Here is a 20,916-nt window from a genome sequence, read left to right on the forward strand (position 1 = left end):
TTTGTTGGTTAAGAAAAATTTAAACATCATTTGAGATTTTGAATCTCAAATATCGATGAGAATTGTGGAAGGACATAAATAATAAAAACCCATTGCTCTCTCCAAATAATTCATTAAAATCTCAAATTTTTTACTAGTCTCCCAAGGAGTGTTGGGTAGAATTTAATGATATTCGGAAAGTCCAAATTTTCTCAAAGCAGGCTAGAAGCCTACAAACCATAGTAGGATGTCTGGGGACCCAGATGCTTATTAAAGTCATATGTCAGTCAGATCCCTCATAAAACTGCCATTCTGAAACTTTGGAGGTAACTTGCAAACTATATACTCTCATATGAGTCCCCCACATTTCTTATTTTTAAAATTTAATATGTATGTATGCATGTATGTATGTATGTATGTATGTATGTATGTGTGTATGTATATAGACAGATCTTGCTATGAAGCTTTGGCTGGCCTGGAATCTGCTATGTAGAGCAGGCTTTTCTTGAACTCATAGAGAGTTCACTGTTCCTCTTCCTCTGTTTCCTGGGATAAAAGATGTGCACCACCATACCTGGCTCTTTTTTTTTTTTTAATAGTATTTTTAATAATTTCTTAAGAAATTCATACAACATATTTTGGGCATATTCACTCCGTATTTTTCAATTTCTCTCATAAGTACTCTCTCTAACCTCCTATCTCTTTCCACCTGACTTTGAGATTTCTTTCATTTTCCTTTTTCCATATAGAGTACAATTTGTAGCTTGTGTTGCCCAACAATTCTGGGGAATGTGTTTGATCTACCAGAGTCACATAACTAAAGAAAAACCGACTCTCCCTCTTCTAATGGTTATCAATGCCAATGATTCCCAAGCCAGTGGTGGGATTTCATATCCTCCCCCTGCTTCCGATTCTTCTCCCACTCCCCACCCCCAGTATGTTGGGATTTTGTTTGTCTGGCATTTGTGGTGATTCCCACGGCTCCAAAGAGACTGGAGCGTGGGAGTCTTAACTGAGTTCACTCCGCACACAGCACCAGGTGGGCGCTATGGGGCCCCGCCCAGTGGGGGGAGTTCTCACCCAGTTTGAAGTTCCATGGGGGAAAGAGCTCTTGGATTGGGGATCCCCAGTCCAGGAGGTGGCCAGGGACTGACTGGTCTCAAGCCCTTGGGGTCTCAAACACTGCTGAGAAGCCACAGAAGGACCAAGACTGGGGATGTGTGGGGACACAACCAGCTAACCCACAGGCGAGAGAAACGAGGGGGAAGGGAGAGAAGAAAGAGGCCCTGGCTGCACCCCGTGGGAGAGATTCGGTTATTGTACTTGCTTAGCAGACTTGGTGGCCCAGCTAGCTTGCTTGAAGAGGTGAGTCCTCATGGCTGGAATACAGATAGGTCTTCCAGGTAGGAAGTTAGGCGTGGCAGCTATAGCAGCTCATTAAAGACCTTCTCCACATTTTCCCATGGTAGGCCCCAAAGACATGAAAAGTCCATGGTTCCAAAAGGGTTTATTTTTATGGCAGATGTAGCTGGATCTGAATGCACACCCCGTTAAACTCAGGGCAGACCTGAGTTAAATAGGGAGGAAGAAAGGGGGAGGGTTGGGGAAGAATGCTTAATTGGCTCCATCCTCTGGCCTTCAGGTATCTCATTAGTATGTAAATCTCTCTAGGACCTAAGGCCTGTAGCAGAGTGCTGGTTATATTTTCTCATTGATGTCACTGGATCTCAGATATGCTCAACTGAAGGGAGGACATTGTTGTTTTTCTGAGACTGGGTTTCTCTGTGTAGTTTCAGCTGTTCTGGAGCTCACTCTACAGATTAGCGTGGCCTTGAACTCACAGAAATCAGCCTGCTTCTCCTTCTCACATGCTACCATGACCACCCATCCTAAAAAGGTTCATTTGGGCTCACGGTTCAGAGGTTTTCATCTATAGATCTAGGCTCCATTAATTCTGGGCCTCTGGGAGGCAGTGGCAGAGGCTGCTTCCCTTGTGGTGCACAAGAAGCAGATAGGAGTATGCTTGAACTCTGAGTATGCTTTTCCCATTCCTCTTTTAATTTCTTGTGGGTTCTCTAACTGAGGAATGTTGCTGCCTACAACTAGAGAGAAGATTCCACACTTGAGTATTCCCCTCTAGAAATGTCTTCATGGAAGCATTTGTGTACCTCACATATTTCCTCTCCACTTCTTTATCTAATCAAATGGACAAGATTAACCACCATGGGAACTTACCAAGTACAGGAGGCAAAGAGGAAGAGATGGTCCTGAAGTGATGAAGAAATTAGTGAGGGCGTAAGTAGAAGGGCACTGACAGGAGGAAGGTCAGGTCTCAAAGAAACAGGATGTAACCAGTTTTAAACAGGGAGTTTGAGAGTAAGAAACAGGATGTAACCAGTTTTGAACAGGGAGTTTGAGAATGTCTAGGTAAAAGATGTCCAGAATATCTTTAGGGGTTGGTGAAGTGTTCTCAATTCAGGAGGTGCCAACGTCAACATGAATATTGTGATGAAATAATGTTATCAAGGTAGATGAGAATGTAGATAGACTCAAGTCTCTTGATGGAGTGACACGCTCCTTGAGTGTATATAAATATGGAAAGATACTCCCTGTAAATCGGTACATTAGATAGTCTTATTTCTTTCTTTGAACTTTTTCTAATATCTATGCATGTATGTATGTATGTATGTATGTATGTATGTATGTATTATGTATTATGTACTTTTGTGTGTGTATGTGTGTAGGACAACCTTTCTTTCTACCATGTAGATTCCAGGATTGAGTATAGTCTTGGCAGAAAGCACTTTTATCTGATCAGTTATCTCTCTGGCACCTTATTTTTTTCCCCATTTTTTTTTTCTGTGAATGTCCCTTTATTTTATCAGATCACTTAGAATGAAATTACTTTAAAAAATACTCTGTGTGTGTGTGTGTGTTTGAGAGAAAGTCTCACTATATAGTTCTGCCTAGCCTGGAACTTTCTATATAGACGAGGCCAGCCTTCAACATACAAAAATTACTGTCTCTCCTGAGATTAAAAGTGTGTGCCACCATGTCCAGGAAAAACATTTGTTTGTTTCTTTGAGACAGGGTTTTCCTATGTAGCCCCAAGCAGTCTTGAGCTCCAGATCCTTTTCCCCAGCTTCTGGTGTGTCAGGATTACAGGTGTGTACCATTACATCCTCTTCGAAGTACCCGTTTATGCTACATTATTCTTCACTAGAAGTTGCCTGAAATATAACATTTAAATAAATTATTTGCATTTATTCTGACTTTAAATACTTGATTCTTAAGATGCTGTTCACCATTTTAAAGATATTATTTCATAAAGATAAAAAAAATTCTGAAGATTATTCTCCCCTCTCCTGACAGGTAACCTTTAAATCTGTTTTCTTCCCCAGTGTTTACAATTTCTCTATCTCAGAAAGGGTCAGACTTCAGAACTAGGAGGAGAGAACTCCAGAGAAGCATGTAATTAGAAGTAATTGTTATTCTCTTTTACTGTAATTACTGTGCCACTTTAGAATTTCAGTCTGTTGTTTCATGATCCTTCTTGATGCTGACAGGATGGAAGAAGTTTGGTACAAGCTCCTAGAAAAAAGTAGATAGACTTCTTGAAAGTGTTTAATTATGTGGCCTGGAATGGCTGGTACAGAAAGTCAGCATGCTCAGAATGTCAGTGTCTGACCTGTTAGTCACCATGCCTTCTCTAAGAAACCTGCTTTCTTGGACATCAACTCTTCCTTTGCCGTGTCCTTCATTTTAGTGGCCTGTTCACACAAATTCTGAATAATTTTGATGCCTTGTTAGAGAGATGTATTTCTCTTCCAAACATCCTAGGGACTAAGTGAAATGTGGTAGAGGTATCCTTTTAAAACAATGATTTTTGTTAAATTTTTGAAAGCAGTGTGTGTGCATTAAAAATAATCAAGTTTTTACTTTGACAGTTTCAGGCTTGTATATAAAAGATCTCTGCTTGGTCTTGTCCTCATCTTCTATTATCTTCCTCGTTCCCCATCCAGTTTGGTGTACTGGTCTCCTTCCCACTGGGTTTTCCTAGGGCCTTCTGTGTGCCCATGGTAGTAGAACTGTCTACTGAAGCCTGGTAGGTTCCCCAGTGGTTGTCCAATTGAAGATGGTACCACCCCAAGAAGAGGTGTCTTTGCCAGAAATTTTATTGGTAAAATATGTGAACCAAAGTGGCTGGCCTGCTTCATTACTTGGGAGATCAAAACCACACAGATTTGAATCATTTGTTCCATATTCTATGTATTTTCTAGGCTTGGTAGATAATTGTTTTGTTTTTCTCTTCTTAGAGTTTCATATATTCCCTAAGCTCAAAATTTCATCAATATTCAGAAGACAGTCAAATTTCTGTCTTCAGCTCAGTTATTTTCTGAGTCCAATTACAAGCTTAGCATTTCCACCTAGACTATTAGTCTTATATTTCTTTGTTCTCCATCAAATTCCAACATACATTTTACTTAACATTTATTGATTTCTTATAAATTTCACAACATGCATCCCAAATCCCACTTATCTCCCCATCTCTTTGAACCTGTTCTCTGCCTTTGCAACTCTCTCTGGCCCCCCCCCCCCAAAAAAAAACAGTAGCAGCAGCAGCAGCAGCAGCAGCAGCAGCAACAGCAACAACAATACCTACTTATTTTGGAAGATGTAGTGTGTCACAGTCACAGTGTTTCCCACAGTATACATTTTTGTCCACACTTGTTTACTTGCAAATTTTTATTGCAATGAGTCATTGGTCTGATTCAAGACCTCTGGCTTCTGCTATACTACCAATACTGGATCCTTACTGGGACTCCTCTTGGAAATCCTGTTGTTGCCCTGTGTCATGGAGATTCTACAGCTTTGGATCTGTAGAACCTGCTCCCCCCTTCCCTCCCCCTCCCAGACACAAAAGCAAGAGATTTATTTTCTGGTGCATCAGAGTTAACCCTCAATCAGTCTCTTGAGGTGAGTAATGAGAAGACCCCGAATGACTATTATAAGCAGTTTTTGTACTTTTTAGGGGTACAGGTTACATCAGCGAGGCTACAGATAAAACTTATTGGCTAAGAATATTGACCTTTAAATCTATTGACTAGCAAGCATGATATGCATTTGAAGTCTACCTGGGACTTTCTAGAGGGTCAGGTGACTATTAGTACATTCTGAGAATTTTTTACTCAAGAATGTTCCCGTGGGTGGAGAATGGAACTTGGCCAAGCCTTGACCCCAGACATGAGGGGGAAGATGTAAGGAGGGTGTGGGACTGGAAAAAGCCCTTAGGAGAACCTGCCCCTTTACATGTTCCTGCAGTTTATAGATGGGGTAGATGTTGGGTGGGCCAAGTCAAAGCTCTGGATCTGGGCCTGGGTGGTAGCTCAGCCAGTGAGGCTGCCATCTCTCTCCCACCCATATCACCAGGTTGAGCTCTCCAGCACTGTCCTGCTGAGCTCACCCAATGCTGAACTGGCAAGGGGCACAGCCAGCTCTTCTGCTCTCAGGCCTTCAAGTAGGCTCACCGTCAAGTTCGACAACCAGGGACAGCTCTCCTGTGCTGCCCAGGTGAGGTGTAGGGCCTTCTCTCTTCAGTGTTGCAGCTGGTGAGGGGTAGGACTGGATTTCTTACTCTCATGACATCAGGGACAGCTCTCAAGGTGGCAGGCCCAAAGAGGGGGGCATCTCTCCTTCTCCCATACCACCACATGGCAGACAAGTGACAGGTCTAGCTTTCCCACGCTCACACCCTTGGGAGTTGACTCAACTGCAACTCCTGAAACCAGGGCTAGCTCTGCTGTGCTTCCTGCGGGTCCCAAGTGGTGTAGCTGGTGAGGGGCAGAACCAGTTCTGCTCTCATGTCTTTGGGGTCAGCTCTACCAAGATGCCCAGGCAAGGAGTGGGGATTACTATGCAAAGCTCTCAGGACATCAATATAGTCCCTGGTGGCAGCTCAGACTTGGAATGTCTGTCAGGCTTTTGGTGGTAACAGATTCCCCACTGCTGCAGAACCACAGACCCAGCCATGGCCCTCAGTGGCAGCATAGGCCAGGATTTCAGTATGGCCTTAGGTACCCTCAAATCTCCAGTTCTACCTCTTTTTATTGTGCACACATTTTTCTGCTTCTCTTTCTCTTCTGTCACGGCTTAGTTGCTCATTTTAGTGACACTTGGTGCTACTGGGTGTCTGGGGTCTTCTCAGGAGTGCTATGCTCTACTTGTGATGTGTGGTGCTGGGTAGGGGTCACCTTGGGCATAGTCTGTCTTTCAAGACCCATGTGGCACTGGGCTGGGGGCCATCTCTGGCTTTATCTATGCACCTAGGCTTTGTGATACAAGGCTATTTATTTTTCTTTTATTTGTATGAGTGTTGGCCTGAGTATGTGTGTAACTGGTGTCTGTGGAGATCAGGCACTGGATTTCCTGGAACTGCAGTTACACAGAGGGCTGTGAGCTACCATGTGGCTCTTGGGAACCCAACCTGGGTCCCCTGCAAGAACAGTAAGTGTTTTAAACTGCCGAGACATCTCCAGTCCCAAAATAAAATTCTTAATGAGCATTCCAAAGATGTCCCATGGTATATTCTGTAGACTGCTTCATCTAATCTTTATAATCAACCATTCATTTTTCACTCTTCTCTTCTTATCGATACTGAAAAGCTAAAATTAATCTCCTGATCACCCAGCTTGACAAAATGAGAACAGAGAAACAAAGATAGTCTGTCCTGATATCACTGGGAGACCAGAGAGTTCTTAGAATTTTGTACTTCTGTACTTCTTATGGACATTAAGAAAAAATTTGCTGTCACGGATGGTGGTACATAATTTTAATCCTAGCACTCCAGGAGGTACAGGCAGGTAGATCTGAGTTGGAGACCAACTTAGTCTACAAAGAGAGTTCTAGGACATCCAGTGATACACCGAGAAACCCTGTTAAAGGAATAAATAAATAAATAAATAAATAAAAAGTCTTGATGTTCAACAAAAGCAAAACATGTAAAGAATCTATGTCAGGTCATAACTCTCGAGCAAAAAGAAGAGGAGAGTAAGGGCTTAATAATATCACGAGTTCCTCTATCAACAGACCTTGATTTAAGTTCTCAAATTTCTTTGTCTAATTCTGAACACCTTGCTTTAGATTTCTGTAGTGACATCATCTGCTCTTGGTAAACTTAATGAGATCTTCTCTGGGCAATGATTCCAGCTTGGACTTTCCAGTTATGAAGGGTGCTCCAGCCACTCAGTCTTGAACAGGATCCTCCATTGCTACCTATGGCTGTTGCTGCCTCTTCAGGAGTCCTAGCTGCTCTGCCTCTCTCAACCTAATCTTTCTGAACACGTTTTTCTTATGACTAGCCACCATAAATACACACATTTAGGAATCCACCTTGGTTCTTTCTCCACACCTCATCTCTACTAATTCTTTAGTAGCTTTATACCTTCCGATAGATTGCTAGAAGCTGTTCATTTCCATTGCCAGATGTTTTCCTAATCGCCTGCGGACTAAAGAAACAGCGTTCTAAGTTGGAGTTCCTGCTCCATTCTTGTCCCCTTGTCTTCCATAATTAAAACCTGTAGCCTTGTTTCTACACTCAAATCTCCTGAAAAAACATATCGAGCCCTACTGCTTAAGTCTACAGAGACTCTTAATTGATTTGTTGTGTCTTGCCAATTAATTTAAATAATATCCCCAGTGTGAATATAATATACAACCAAACTTGAGAATCACTACCTATTAATACAAGAATTTTAGTAAATTGCTTCCCTGCTTATTTTTTCCATGTGCTCCAGTTGACTACAGATGCTCATGCTAATATTCTTGTCTCATGTTCTGTATTCTTTAGGCAGCAAGGCTTTGTTAATGATTCTGACTCATGATGCATCTTTTCATCTACATGGCTGTATCTTGTTCCCTGACTGAGTTCCATTTCTCCCTTTACAGATACATAGTTCCATGCAATAGCTCCTGGAAGAGTCTAGCCACATGTTGCTTTTTGTTATTTTTGAAATTTTCTATTTATTTTTTGCAAAACCATCTCACTTCATCTTTTAGCCACATGATATAAGAATGCAAGAATGGACCTGTGAACCTGCTGCATCTCCTGGAAGAGAATCATCTTCAGGAGGAAAGAAAAAGAAACCTTTTAAAAAGGTAAATGCTGCATACTCCTACATTATGTGGAAGTTAAAACCTGGCTCTCACAGACACGAAGAGTAGCATAATGGTTATCATAGCTTAGGAAAGGGCTATATGGGAGATATAGAAAAAAAACTGGTTAACAAATCAAGGATGCATTAAGATGGGTGGAAGGACTGCTCTCATTATGTAGTTTGGTAGGGTGGTCATATCTGACAATAATTAGGACTTTGAATGTTCCCAACTCAAAGAAATGGGATATGTCTGAGGTAATGGATATGCCAGTCATTGTGATATAAGACTTCCATTTTCTACACATGTTTTAAAATGTCGCATAGTACCCCACAAAATGCACAATTACTTTCATCAAATAAGGGTAAACCATGTATTTTAAAACAGGAACGAAAGGAAATGAATGTTTCCGACTTGCCTGAGGAAGACAAAAGAAAAGGAATGGGAAGAAAAGAAAAAGAAAAGATAAAGCATGTGGACTAGTACCTGCTGTGTTCCTAGTACATGAGCGATCATAGAATCATTAAGTCAAGGTCAATCTGGGCTACACGGCACATTTAGGCCAGCCTAGGTAATGTTTAGGGGGATCCTGTCTTAAAAAAGATACGGGAGAGACATTTTCTTCATTCTACTGTGATATCTTTTATGAAATACATTGTGCTGTATTCCTAGTACATGTTGTATTCCTAGTACTCGAGAGATCATAGGATCATTAAGTCAATGTCAATCTGGGCTACACAGCACATTTAGGCCAGCCTAGGTAATGTTTAGGGATACCCTGTTTCAAAAAAAGATATGAGAAGGAGAGACATTTTCTTCATGCTACTGTGACATCTTTTATGAAATGCATTGAGCTATTAAAAAAGACACAAAAGTGAAGGGAGGATTAGTTGATTAGAGGAAGGAGGTGGTGTGGCAAGAAGGTAATGGTGAATATGACCAAAATACATTATGTACATATATATAAGTGATACGCAATGAATTAAAAGACAAAAATCTGTCTTGAGATGCAGAGTATATCATATTTAATCCCCACAATAATTCATTAAATTACCTATGTGTATCCTAGTTTGTTAATGAGAAAATGGACTTCAGAAAGATTAATATACTAACCTTCTCCTGGCCACATTAGAATACTATGTTATGTGTAAGAAATATTAGCTTGTGAAAAATCAATTTGTAGAGTGTCCTCACCATATTAATCTCTGCTCAAGAATACATTTACTATAAACATTGAACTTCAGTAGGCTAAAAATTTTGCCTCAAAAAAGTACATAGTCACTTACCAATACTGTTGAGTGAGAAGGGTACACATTGGTATTAAATGTCAGTGATGGTTGAAAGATTTATTAATTTTTATTGCATGTCATTGGATCTGAGAGGCTAAGGTTAGGATGTACTTCTTAAAATTCACTGTGACTAGGAATCTCCTCCTTATTTGATTGTGGGAATTTTGATTAAATTTTTAAAAATTGTATTATTTGTATGTACATGGGTATTTGCCTTCATTCGACTCTGTGATTTCTATGCAGGCAATGCCCACAGAAGCCAGAATATAGAGGAGCATTCCCTGGAACTGGAATTACAGACTGTTGTGAGCTGCCATGTGGGTGATGGGAATACAAAACGAATCCTCAAGAAAGTAACCAGTGCTCTTGACCACTGAACATCTCCCCAGTCCTAGCTTATTATTTAACCAGGCTTGGAGGGAATCTAGAAATTCTGCATTTCCAGGAAGCTTCCATGATTAGCCATAGGATTCACCCTGAATAGCAAGAAGCTGCAGTATCAGGGATGTGGATTTTCTTTGTTCTTAAAAAAATATTTTACTTTTAATTTTGTATGTGCTGTATGGATGGGGTGTGTGTACATGAATGCTGGTGCCTGTGGAAGCCAGAAGAGGGCATCGGAGTTACAGGCAGTTGTGTGCTGCCAGATGTGGGATCTGGGAACTGAACTCTGGCCCTCTGCAAGAACAGCAAGTGCTCTTCATCACTTAGCTCAGTCCTGAGTGATCTAACTTGCCTCCGAGTGTAACACGACACTACAATGAAGAAAATTCCTTGACACATGAAGGAAAAAAAAATCTGCATCAAAGTTCACGAGTCCTTTTAAAGTTAGGTGCTCTCTGAATTGATAAGATGGAACAACTTAAACCCTTCTAGAGATGTGATGAAGAATGCATTTTTACAGAGAGTATCTTGTCAGCAGGGTCCAGGAGGGGTGATAAATGAAAGGGTGAAAAGGAAAATTCCACACTGTGAAATCTGCTCTCAAAATGCTGCAACAACAGGCACAAGTCAGAAAATGAAGGCCTTGTTATTCCACCATTGAAGCATCCTTGGTGAACAGCAGCCTGAACACAAATTTTTTTTCCTTCTGAAAAACATGCTTTTTTCTTTTTCATATTATAGTCACCTTCAATCTCATTAGATTTGCACCGTGGTTTTAATAAAGAAAAGCTTATTTATTTATTTATTTATTTATTTGGTTTTTCAAGACAGGGTTTCTCTGTGTAGCCCTGGCTGTCCTGGAACTCACTGTGTAGACCAGGCTAGCCTCGAACTCTCGAACTCAGAAATCCACCTGCCTCTGTCTCCCAAGTGCTGGGATTAAAGGCGTGCACCACCACTGCCTGGCCAGCTTGTTGATTTATTAATATCTCCAGGAAGCAGTGAGTGTGCCACAGTGGTGACTTCAGAAAGAGAACTCAAGGCCATCAAAGACAGAAAGTTCAGTGGAAGAAGATCCTGTAATACCACTGCCCCCAGAAAGCAGGACCCTATTGGTGGAGCTGGTGTTTATAGAACATGAAGCACTTTATTTTTAATTTGTGATTTGGAGACTGGGTCTCACTATGTAGCTCAGGCTTTGTTTGAACCCTCTGTAAATGTCATAGCCCAACCCCAGTGACACAACCTCCTTCAACAAGGCCATGCCTCCTAATCCTTTCCATACAGTTCCGAACAAACTGGGGACCAAGTATTCAAATATATGAGCCTATGTTGGCCTTCAAACAACTACACACAGATTTTATTTTATTTTATTTTTAACATGTCCTTTTTGTTTGTTTATTTTAATTTTATGTGTATGACTATTTGCCTGCAAATATGTATGTATACCATATATATGCCTGCTATTTATGGAAGCCAAAAATTGGCATTAGGTCTCCTGAAACTGGATTTATGAAGAGTTCAGAGCTGCCATGTGGGTGCTAGATACTGAACCTGGGTCCTCAGAAAGACTGTCAAATGCTCTTCACCATTGAGCATCCAGACCTGTATCCTTGTTTAGAAATTCAATACTAGCTATGAGTATTTGCTCTCTCTATCCCTGCCCTGTCTGATTTTAGTGTATAATGTTATATTGCTGATATGCACAGCATTGCATATCAGCCTTTCGAGCTTAACCTTTTTCTTACTGAGACGTATAGCTCACTCTCACTGGCTAGTAATTGTTTTCCTTCATATAACTTAGGCAGCTACGATTTCTACTCTGCATCTATGGCAGTGTTTCTCTCTGTGAATGGCTCCCTTCACTTTGCACAGTGCCCTCAAGATTCACCCATGTTGTCTCAACTGCAGTGTTTCCTTCTTTCATTTTTAATGTTGACTAGCTCTCCACCGTCTTAAGTGCATTTTACAGCACACATTCTTTTTAATCTACACATGTGCTACTACACATGTAGCTTGTTTCCACAACTTGCCTATGGGCATAATGCTGCCACAATCATGGAAGTACTGATAATTTTCTGCAATCTTGATTCTGATCCTTTTTATATGCATAAAGAAGAAGATCATGTGGTAGCTCTGTGTGTATGTGATTCCATGCTGTTTTCCATAGTGGCTACATGATTTTTCATTACTGTGCAAGAATGCTTATCTTTCTCTATTTTTGTGACATCTGTTGCCTTTTTTTGTGTATGCGTGTATATATGTGTGTATGTGTTTGTATGTGAATGCACATGCGTGTGTATGCACATATGTGTGTTTGGAGTCAGGAGGTTGATGTTGAGTGCTATCTTAAATCATCTTCCACCTTGTTATTTTGAGATAGGGTCTTGCACTGAAACCAGAATTTGCCAGTTTGGCTAGACTGGGGGGAGCAACAAGTACCCTACCTCTTCATCTCTATATTCTTCCATCTCTAGTGCTGGAATTATAAGGCTTTACAATACCCTCTGTTTCACATGGGTGTTGAGGATTGAGCTTGGTTCATTGTGCTTGTGTGGCAAGCACTTTACCCACTTAACCATCTTCTCCACCCCCACCCACCTTTTTTCCTGTACTTGCCATATAAAGAGTTATAAAGTCTTATCTCATTTGATTTGATTGTTTTAATTTGAATTTCTTTCACCATGGTGGCATTGAGAATCTTTAATGTGTCTGTTCTCAGGACTGGATTATAAGGTTTTCATTTTTTGCTATTGAGTTGGGGAGGTTCTTTATCTGTTTGTTCAGGGAATTAACCCTTTGACAGATATGTGGTTTATATGTGTTTTATTCTAGTCTGTAATTGTCCTCTGCTAGTTTATTTTGCTGTGCAAAATTTTTTTTTAATTTGATGTAGTTAAAATTGTTAATTTGATAAAAATGATATTGATTTCAGGAATTGGACATGTTAGTAATAGAGAAAATAAACACTAGAGACCATGAGAACTTGCAGTTCAAAATTAGACTGCATATTCTGTTTCTACTCACAAAAACTATTACCTCATCATATACTGCAGAGCTCAGATTAAACAACATTTGTTTTTATTTAATTGATGTCTGTGCCTAAGTCAGATACTCAGGTATTTCCTCCAAGGTTGAAAGATTTGCTGTAATAATACTAGGAGTGATTTGTAGGCCAAGGGTGAAGATTTGTTGTGGGAAAATTCATTTATTAAAATGTGGGAGACAATAAAATTGTTCACATCAATTTGTTAGTTGTGTTTGTCAGGGCAGGTTGCTTCTACATATCAACTTTATGATAATTAACTCACTGTAACTTGAAATAGTGCAGCTCTTTAAAGAGGATCTAATTTTTTTTTTTTGCCATCAAGAAAATATCAAGAGACCTAGTTTGCAGAAGGAACACGATACCTATGAAGAATCTCGGGTTTCTGAGAGACTATCAACACTTAAAAATTGGAATGGGGTGATAGTGTGATCTTCAGATGTTCCGCTAATCATGGATGAGTGGAAACACATATATTTTGTCCCTAATATTTTGGAAATATTGTCAAAGTGAATATATATATATATATATATATGTATATATATGTATATATTTATACATATATATATGGTGGCACTCCATATACTCCAAGTACGATTGTTGCTGTCGATAAAGAATTAGTATGTGTGCAGAGAGTGCTCAGTATGAGACAGAATCTAGTCCAATTCCATCAAAACAAATGACTTTGTTAGAGATTATTATGTCATACCTCTGCAACATAGTTAAACTTTAATTGGGAAAGAGGCTACTGAGGGAGGCTGAGGAGGCCAGCCAGGGTTAGAGCACCTAGGTTGTGAAAATGAAAAGAGACGACGGGGAATAGTTTGAAGTTAAATTGGCTTCTTTACAGCCAGACCCATGCTGTGTGTCCCTGTGGAACATTCTTCTGCTTGTTACTATATGCACATCTCTCTCTTTGGCTGACTCTTTTTTATTCTAACGTTCAGATTTGGTATCTTATTCTTTTGTAGTCTGCTGGTCGCTTTAACGGTAGTTAAATATTCCCTAAGGGCTGATGATATTCTAGTTATATTCTAATTAACCGCTAGAGTGTGTATTTACTCATTCACAGAGCATTTACTGAGTACTAAGAATTATACAGGGGTTTATTCTTGGGACATAAAGATGGATCACTACTTCATCCTTGTCTGTGAATTGAACAATGACAACAGCAGCAACAACAACAAAATCTTCGTTAGCAATGCTAGATTGTTGCTAGGTGGTAGTGTGCTTCCTTAGCATTCATTAGATCCTGAGTTTGAACCCCAGAATCACTAATCACCCCTCCTTAAAACATCAACAATGACAGCAAAATCCCAGCCTTGCTAGGAAGATCCATGTACAAAACAAAAAAAGCTAATTACAAAATGTGTTAAAATGTGAAAAGTTAGGAAACGCAATTATTGAATAAGGGGCAAATGTTTGAGTGAACTGTGTCAGATCTACGTAATGAAATTTGAGTGTAAGTAATGTTACACTGTAAGGGTGAGCATAAGAAAAGAAGGGTAATCTGGAAAGCTTAGCTGCAAGCTCTTTGTCTTGCTGTACTTTCCTCTTCTTCCAAATAGCACTCAGCATGTCACATTGCTTATTAATTTATTTGGTCATTGGGTTTTCCCAGTAGAATATAAGCAACATGGAGGCGAACTTTTTATCAGTGTCTGTAATGTTTACTGTACCTAAGTGGTCCTGATTTCCAAGTGGGTATTGAATGAGTCAAATCAATGTTATATAGAAGAAAGTTGGGTTTGGTAGTGCTCACTTACACTCGCACACTCAGAAGACTGAGGTAGGAGAGATGAACTTTGAAGACAAGCTTTACCCAGTAAGTTCAAGGCTAAACCAAGTTACGTAGTAAAATCTAATTTCAAATAACAGCAACAACAAAATGACCACTCAAAAAACATGAGATTAATGAAATATTAGTAACAATTATACAGTGATTGTGTCTCACATGTATAATCTGAAGACTTGAGAGGCTGAACAAGACTCTAATTTGAGGCCAGCCTGAGCTACAAAGAAAGATTCTACTTCCAAATTCAAAATAAGACAAAATACTAAGCAAAACAAAATGAGGCAAAATAATCATCCTTTAAAAAATTGAACTATTTTGACAATCTCATTAATTTATAAAGCATTCTGATTATTCTAACCCCATCCTCATAAATCTCCCTCCCACTCTTGTTTGCATATCAACCTCCCCATAATTCCCTTTCAAACATATCATTTTTATTTTAAAGCTTCACTGAGTTTAACCAGGATCATCTGTGTGATCATAGCTTTGGAATAATCCATTAGTAAGTACTTGGTGGCTACCTTGGTGGGTATACAACTGAAGATAATGACTGCCCTTCCTCAGATTCTGTCAGTATGTAGCCAAATACCTGATTGTCTATTGGTGGACCTAGGTTTGTATAGGCTTACTGAGGCAGCAATAGCTGATGTGAGGTTATAACACATTGTAATGTTTCTGTTTTTTTTCCTCTTTAATATCTAGGTCTATTAATTCAGGCATATTTTCTTCTTCCTTGTTTCAATGACTCTAATGTTTTCCCTTTAAAATTTTTAATTTTATATCCCATTGACTATAGTTTGTGCTCTCCATGTACTTATGGGCCATCTACTGGAGCATGATTGAATTGCCAGGATCCACACTCTTAAGGAAAACTGATGTTCCTTCCCCAGACACTATCAACCTCCCAGAGATCCGCAGTTAGGGGTGCGAGCTTGTGAATCCCTTTCCATTCCATGTTTGAATATTGACTGACTTGATTTTGTTCAAGTCTTGTGCAGCAACTACAGTTTCTGTGACTTCATGTTTTGTCTAGAAGGCAGTGGATTGTTTGCTGGTCTGTTAGCTCTTACCATCTTTTTGGCCCCTCTACCAGAATGGTCGCTGGGTCTTGAATGGATGTGAACTATAGATGACCCATTTGTGGCTGAGCCATCCACAGTAACTTATCCTCTGCTCTTTGACCAGTTGTAAGTTTCTGTGTTAATTCCTGTCCACTGTTCAAAGACATTTCTCTGATGAAGTCTGAAAGTTGCACTAAAGTATCAGGAAAGAAGATTCTTGGTTAGTGCCAGCTTGATTTCTTTATGTCCTGTGATTAATGTGCATGGTGTTTTTAGCAATGGGGTCTTATCTTGAAGTTATAGTGGGAACCAAGAGTAATGGCAATAATCTGTCTATTTTAGAAATTTCTAGAACACCTCTGACCAGCAACACAAGAAAAAGAAGATGTATTTTACATTAAAATAATCCCCTATGGTGTAGGTTTTATGTGTATATGTGTGTGTGTGTGTATACATATACACACATATATGTATATATACATTCTTTTTTTTCTTTTATTTAATATTTTCTTTACTTACATTTCCATCCATTTGCCTGTGAATGTCATGAATTCATTGTTTTTAATAGCTGAGTAGTACTCCATTGTGTAAATGTACCACATTTTCTGTATCCACTCTGCTGTTGAGGGACATGTGGGTTGTTTCCAGCTTCTGTTTATTCCTCCAGAAGTTCTTTTATTGCTGAGAATAGTTTTCACTATCCTGGGATTTTTGTTATCCCAAATGAATTTGAAAACTCTTTCTAACTCTATGAAGAATTGAGTTGGAATTTTGATGAGGATTGCACTGAATCTGTAGATTGCTTTCAGCAAGATGGCCATTCTTACTATATTAATCCTGCCAATCCATGAGCATGGGAGATTTTTCCATCTTCTGAGTTCTTCGATTTCTTTCTTCAGAGACTTGAAGTCCTGGTCACACAGATCTTTTACTTGTTTGGTTAGAGTCACAGTAAGGTATTTTATATTATTTGTGACTATTGTGAAGAGTGTCGTTCCCCTAATTTCTTTCTCAGTCTGTTTATCCTTTGAGTTTAAGAAGGCTACTGGTTTGTTTGAATCAATTTTATATCCAGTCACTTTGCTGAATTTGTTTATCAGGTTTAGGAGTTCTCTGGTGGAAGTTTTGGGGTCACGTAAGTATACTATCATGTCATCTGCAAATAGTGATATTTTGACTTCTTCCTTTCCTATTTGTATCCCTTTGACCTCCTTTCATTGTCAAATTGCTCTAGCTAGAACTTCAAGTACTATATTGAATAGATAGGGAGAGAGTGGGCAGCCTTGTCTAGTCCCTGATTTTAGTGGGATTGCTTCAAGTTTCTCTCTATTTAGATTGATGTTGGCTATTGGTTTTCTGTATATTGATTTTACTATGTTTAGGCATGGGCCTTGAATTCCTGATCTTTCCAAAACTTTTAACATGAAGGCATGTTGATTTTTGTCAAATGCTTTCTCTGCATCTAATGAAATGATCATGTGGGTTTTTTTTTTTTTTTAGTTTGTTTATGTAGTGGGTTATGTTGATAGATTTCCATATACTGAACCATTCCTGCATCCCTGGGATGAAGCCTAATTGATCGTGGTGAATGATCATTTTGATGTGTTCTTGGATTTGGTTTGTGAGAACTTTATTGGGTATTTTTGCATTGATGTTCATAAGGGAAATTGGTCTGAAGTTCTCTTTCTTTGTAGGGTCTTTGTATGGTTTTGGTATCAACATAATTGTGGCTTCATAGAACCAATTGGGTAGTGTTCTTTCTGTTTCTATTTTGTGCAATAGTTTGAAGAGTATTGGTATTAGGTCTTCTTTGAAGATGTTAGAATTCTTCACTAAATCCATATGGTCCTGGGCTTTTTTTGGTTGGGAGACTTTTAATGACTGCTTCTATTTCTTTAGGGGTTATGAGACTGTTTAGATGGTTTATAGGATTCTGATTTAACTTTGGTGTTTGGTATCTGTCTAGAAAACTGTCCATTTCATCCAGACTTTCCAGTTTTGTTGAGTATTGGTTTTTGTAGTAGGATCTGATGATTTTTTGAATTTCTTCAGTTTCTGTTGTTATATCTCCCTTTTCATTTCTGATTTTGTTAATTTGTATCCTGTCTCTGTGCCCTCTGGTTAGTGTGGCTAAGGGTTTATCTATCTTGTTAATTTTCTCAAAAAACCAGCTCCTGGTTTTGTTGATACTTTGTATAGCTCTTTTTGTTTCTACTTGGTTGATTTCAACCCTGAATTTGATTATTTCCTGTTGTCTACTCCTCTTGGGTATATTTGCTTCTTTTTGTTCTAGAGCTTTCAAGTGTGCTGTTGAGCTGCTAGTGTATGCTCTCTCCATTTTCTTTTTGTAGGTACTTAGAGCTATGAGTTTTCCTCTTAGCACCACTTTCACTGGGTCCTGTAAGTTTGGGTATGTTGTACCTTCATCTTCATTAAATTCTAAAAAGTCTTTAATTTCTTTCTTTATTTCTTCCTTGACCAGTTTATCATTGAGTAAGGTACTGTTCAACTTCCATGTGTATCTGGGCTTTCTGTTTTTGTTTTTGTTGTTATTGAAAACCAGCCTTAGTCCATGTTAGTCTGATAGGATGCATGAAATTATTTCAATCTTCTTGTAACTGTTGAGGCCTTTTTTGTGACCAATTATATGGTCAGTTTTGGAGAAAGTACTATGAAGTGCTGAGAAGAAGGTATATTCTTTTGTTTTAGGATGAAATGTTCTATAAATATCTGTTAAATCCTTTTGGTCCACCACTTCTGTTAGTTTTACTGTGTCTCTGTTTAGTTTCTGTTTCCATGATCTGTCCATTGATGAGAATGGGGTGTTGAAGTCTCCTACTATTATTGTGTGTGGGTGCAGTGTGTGCTTTGAGCTTTAGTAAAGTTTCTTTTATGAATGTGGGTGCCCTTGCATTTGGAGCATAGATATTCAGAATGGAGAGTTCCTCTTGGTAAACTTTTTTCCTTTGATGAGTATGAAATGACATTCCTTATCTTTTTTTGATAGCTTTTGGTTAAAAGTCTATTTTATTCAATATTACAATGGTGTCCCTCCAGCTTGTTTCTTGGGAGATCGTATTCCAGCCCTTTACTCTGAGGTAGTGTCAGTCTTTGGCACTGAGGAGCATTTCCTGTATGCAGCAAAATGCTGGGTCCTGTTTACATTTCCAGTCTACCAGTCTATGTCTTTTATTGGGAAATTGAGTCCATTGATGTTAAGAGATATTATGGAATAGTGATTGTTGCTTTTTGTTATTTTTGTTGTTAGAGGTGGAATTATGTTTATGTGGCTATCTTCTTTTAGGTTTGTTGAAAGGAGATTACTATTTTGCTTTCTCTACATGGTAGTTTCCCTCCTTGTGTTGGATTTTCAGTCTATTATCCTTTGTAGGGTTGGATTTGTGGAAACATATTGTGTAAATTTGGTTTTGTCATAGAATATCTTGGTTTCTCCAACTATGATAATTGAGAGATTTCCTGGGTATTGCAGCCTGGGCTGCATTTATGTTCTCTTAGGGTCTGTATGACATCTGTTCAGGATCTCCTGGCTTTCATAGTCTCTGGTGAGAAGTCTAGTTTAATTCTGATAGGTCTGCCTTTATAAGTTGTCTTTTTCCCTTACTGCTTTTAATATTCGTCCTTTGTTTTGTGGATTTGGTGCTTTGATTATTATGTGATGGGAGAAATTTCTTTTCTGGTCTAGTCTATTTGGAGTTCTGTAGGCTTTTGTATGTTTATGGGCATCTCTTTCTTTAGGTTAGGAACATTTTCTTCTTTAATTTTGTTGAAGATATTTACTGGCCCTTTAATTTAGGAATCTTCACTCTCTTCTATACCTATTATCCTTAGGTTTGGTCTTCTTATTGTGTCCCTGATTTCCTGGATGTTTTGGGTTAGGAGCTTTTTGCATTTGCATTTTCTTAGACAGTTGTGTCAATGTTTTCTATGGTATCTTCTGCACCTGAGATTCTCTCCTCTATCTTTTGTATTCTGTTGGTGATGCTTGCATATATGACTCCTGATCTCTTTCGTAGGTTTTCTATTTCCAGGGTAGTCTCCCTTTGCAATTTCTTTATTGTTTCTATTTCTATTTTTAGATCTTGGATGGTTTTGTTCAATTCCTTCACCTGTTTGGTTTCCTTTTCCTGTAATTCTTTAAGGGATTTTTGTGTTTCCTCTTTAAAATCTTCTACTTGTTTACTTGTGCTCTCTTGTATTTAAGGGAGGTATTTATGTTGTTCTTAAAGTTCTTTATTAACATCATATGATGTGACTTTACATCAGAGTCTTGTTTTCCTGGTGTGTTGGGGGTACCCAGGGCTCACTGTGGTAGGAGAACTGGGTTCTGATGATGCCAAGTAGCCTTGGTTTCTGTTGCTTTTGTTCTTGCCCTTGCCTCTCACCATCTGGATATCTCTGGTGTTAGCAGGTCTTGCTGTATCTGACTGTGGCTTGCTCCTCCTGCAAGCTTTTGTGTCAGTCCTCCTGGGAGACTACTTCTCTCTGAGGTGAATTTGGGTATGGAGAGCTGTGGCACAGGGTCTGTTCCAGGGTGCAGAAGGAAACCCGAAGGATCCTGTTCCTGGCTGTTCCTTGGTTACTGTGTCCTGATGACTCTGGGTTGGTCCCTTTTTGGCCAGGAATTTAAGCAGAAGTGGTGGTCTTGCCTGTGCTCACAGGTGTGCCAGCACTCATGGAGACCAGCTCTCTCACGGCAGTATTTGTGTATGGAGCTCTGTAGCACAGGATCAGTTCCAGGTGCACAGGGAAACCAGAAGCCCAAATAGATTCTTATATTGGTTCAGGCATCCCTGTTATGTTGAGATCCATTCCCGGGACAGCTTATACCATAAAAGCATGTATTATACACAAGTACAGAAGGTAATGTTGGGTGGTTGGTTTGGGTCCAAGCTCATTCACATTTTTTTTCAAACAAATTTTGAATTTATTTTTTAACTTGAGTTACAAGATTGTAGGTTTCCATATGATTTTCCCATACAGGCTTTATTTTTATCAACAGCCCCCATCCCTGTGTCTTCCCCACGTTTTATAACTTCATTCCACCCCAATATTCCCATCTTTACTTTCATATCCTCTATGTTCTGCTATCATCTCTTTTTACTTTTTTAGATTAATTTTTATTGGATAGTTTATTTACATTTCAGATGTTATTCCCCTTTCCCCATTTCTCCCTCACCCAGAAACGCTCTA

This window comes from Grammomys surdaster, unplaced genomic scaffold (assembly GCF_004785775.1).
Source record: "Grammomys surdaster isolate TR1022 unplaced genomic scaffold, NIH_TR_1.0 169, whole genome shotgun sequence".
Lineage (NCBI taxonomy): Eukaryota > Metazoa > Chordata > Mammalia > Rodentia > Muridae > Grammomys > Grammomys surdaster.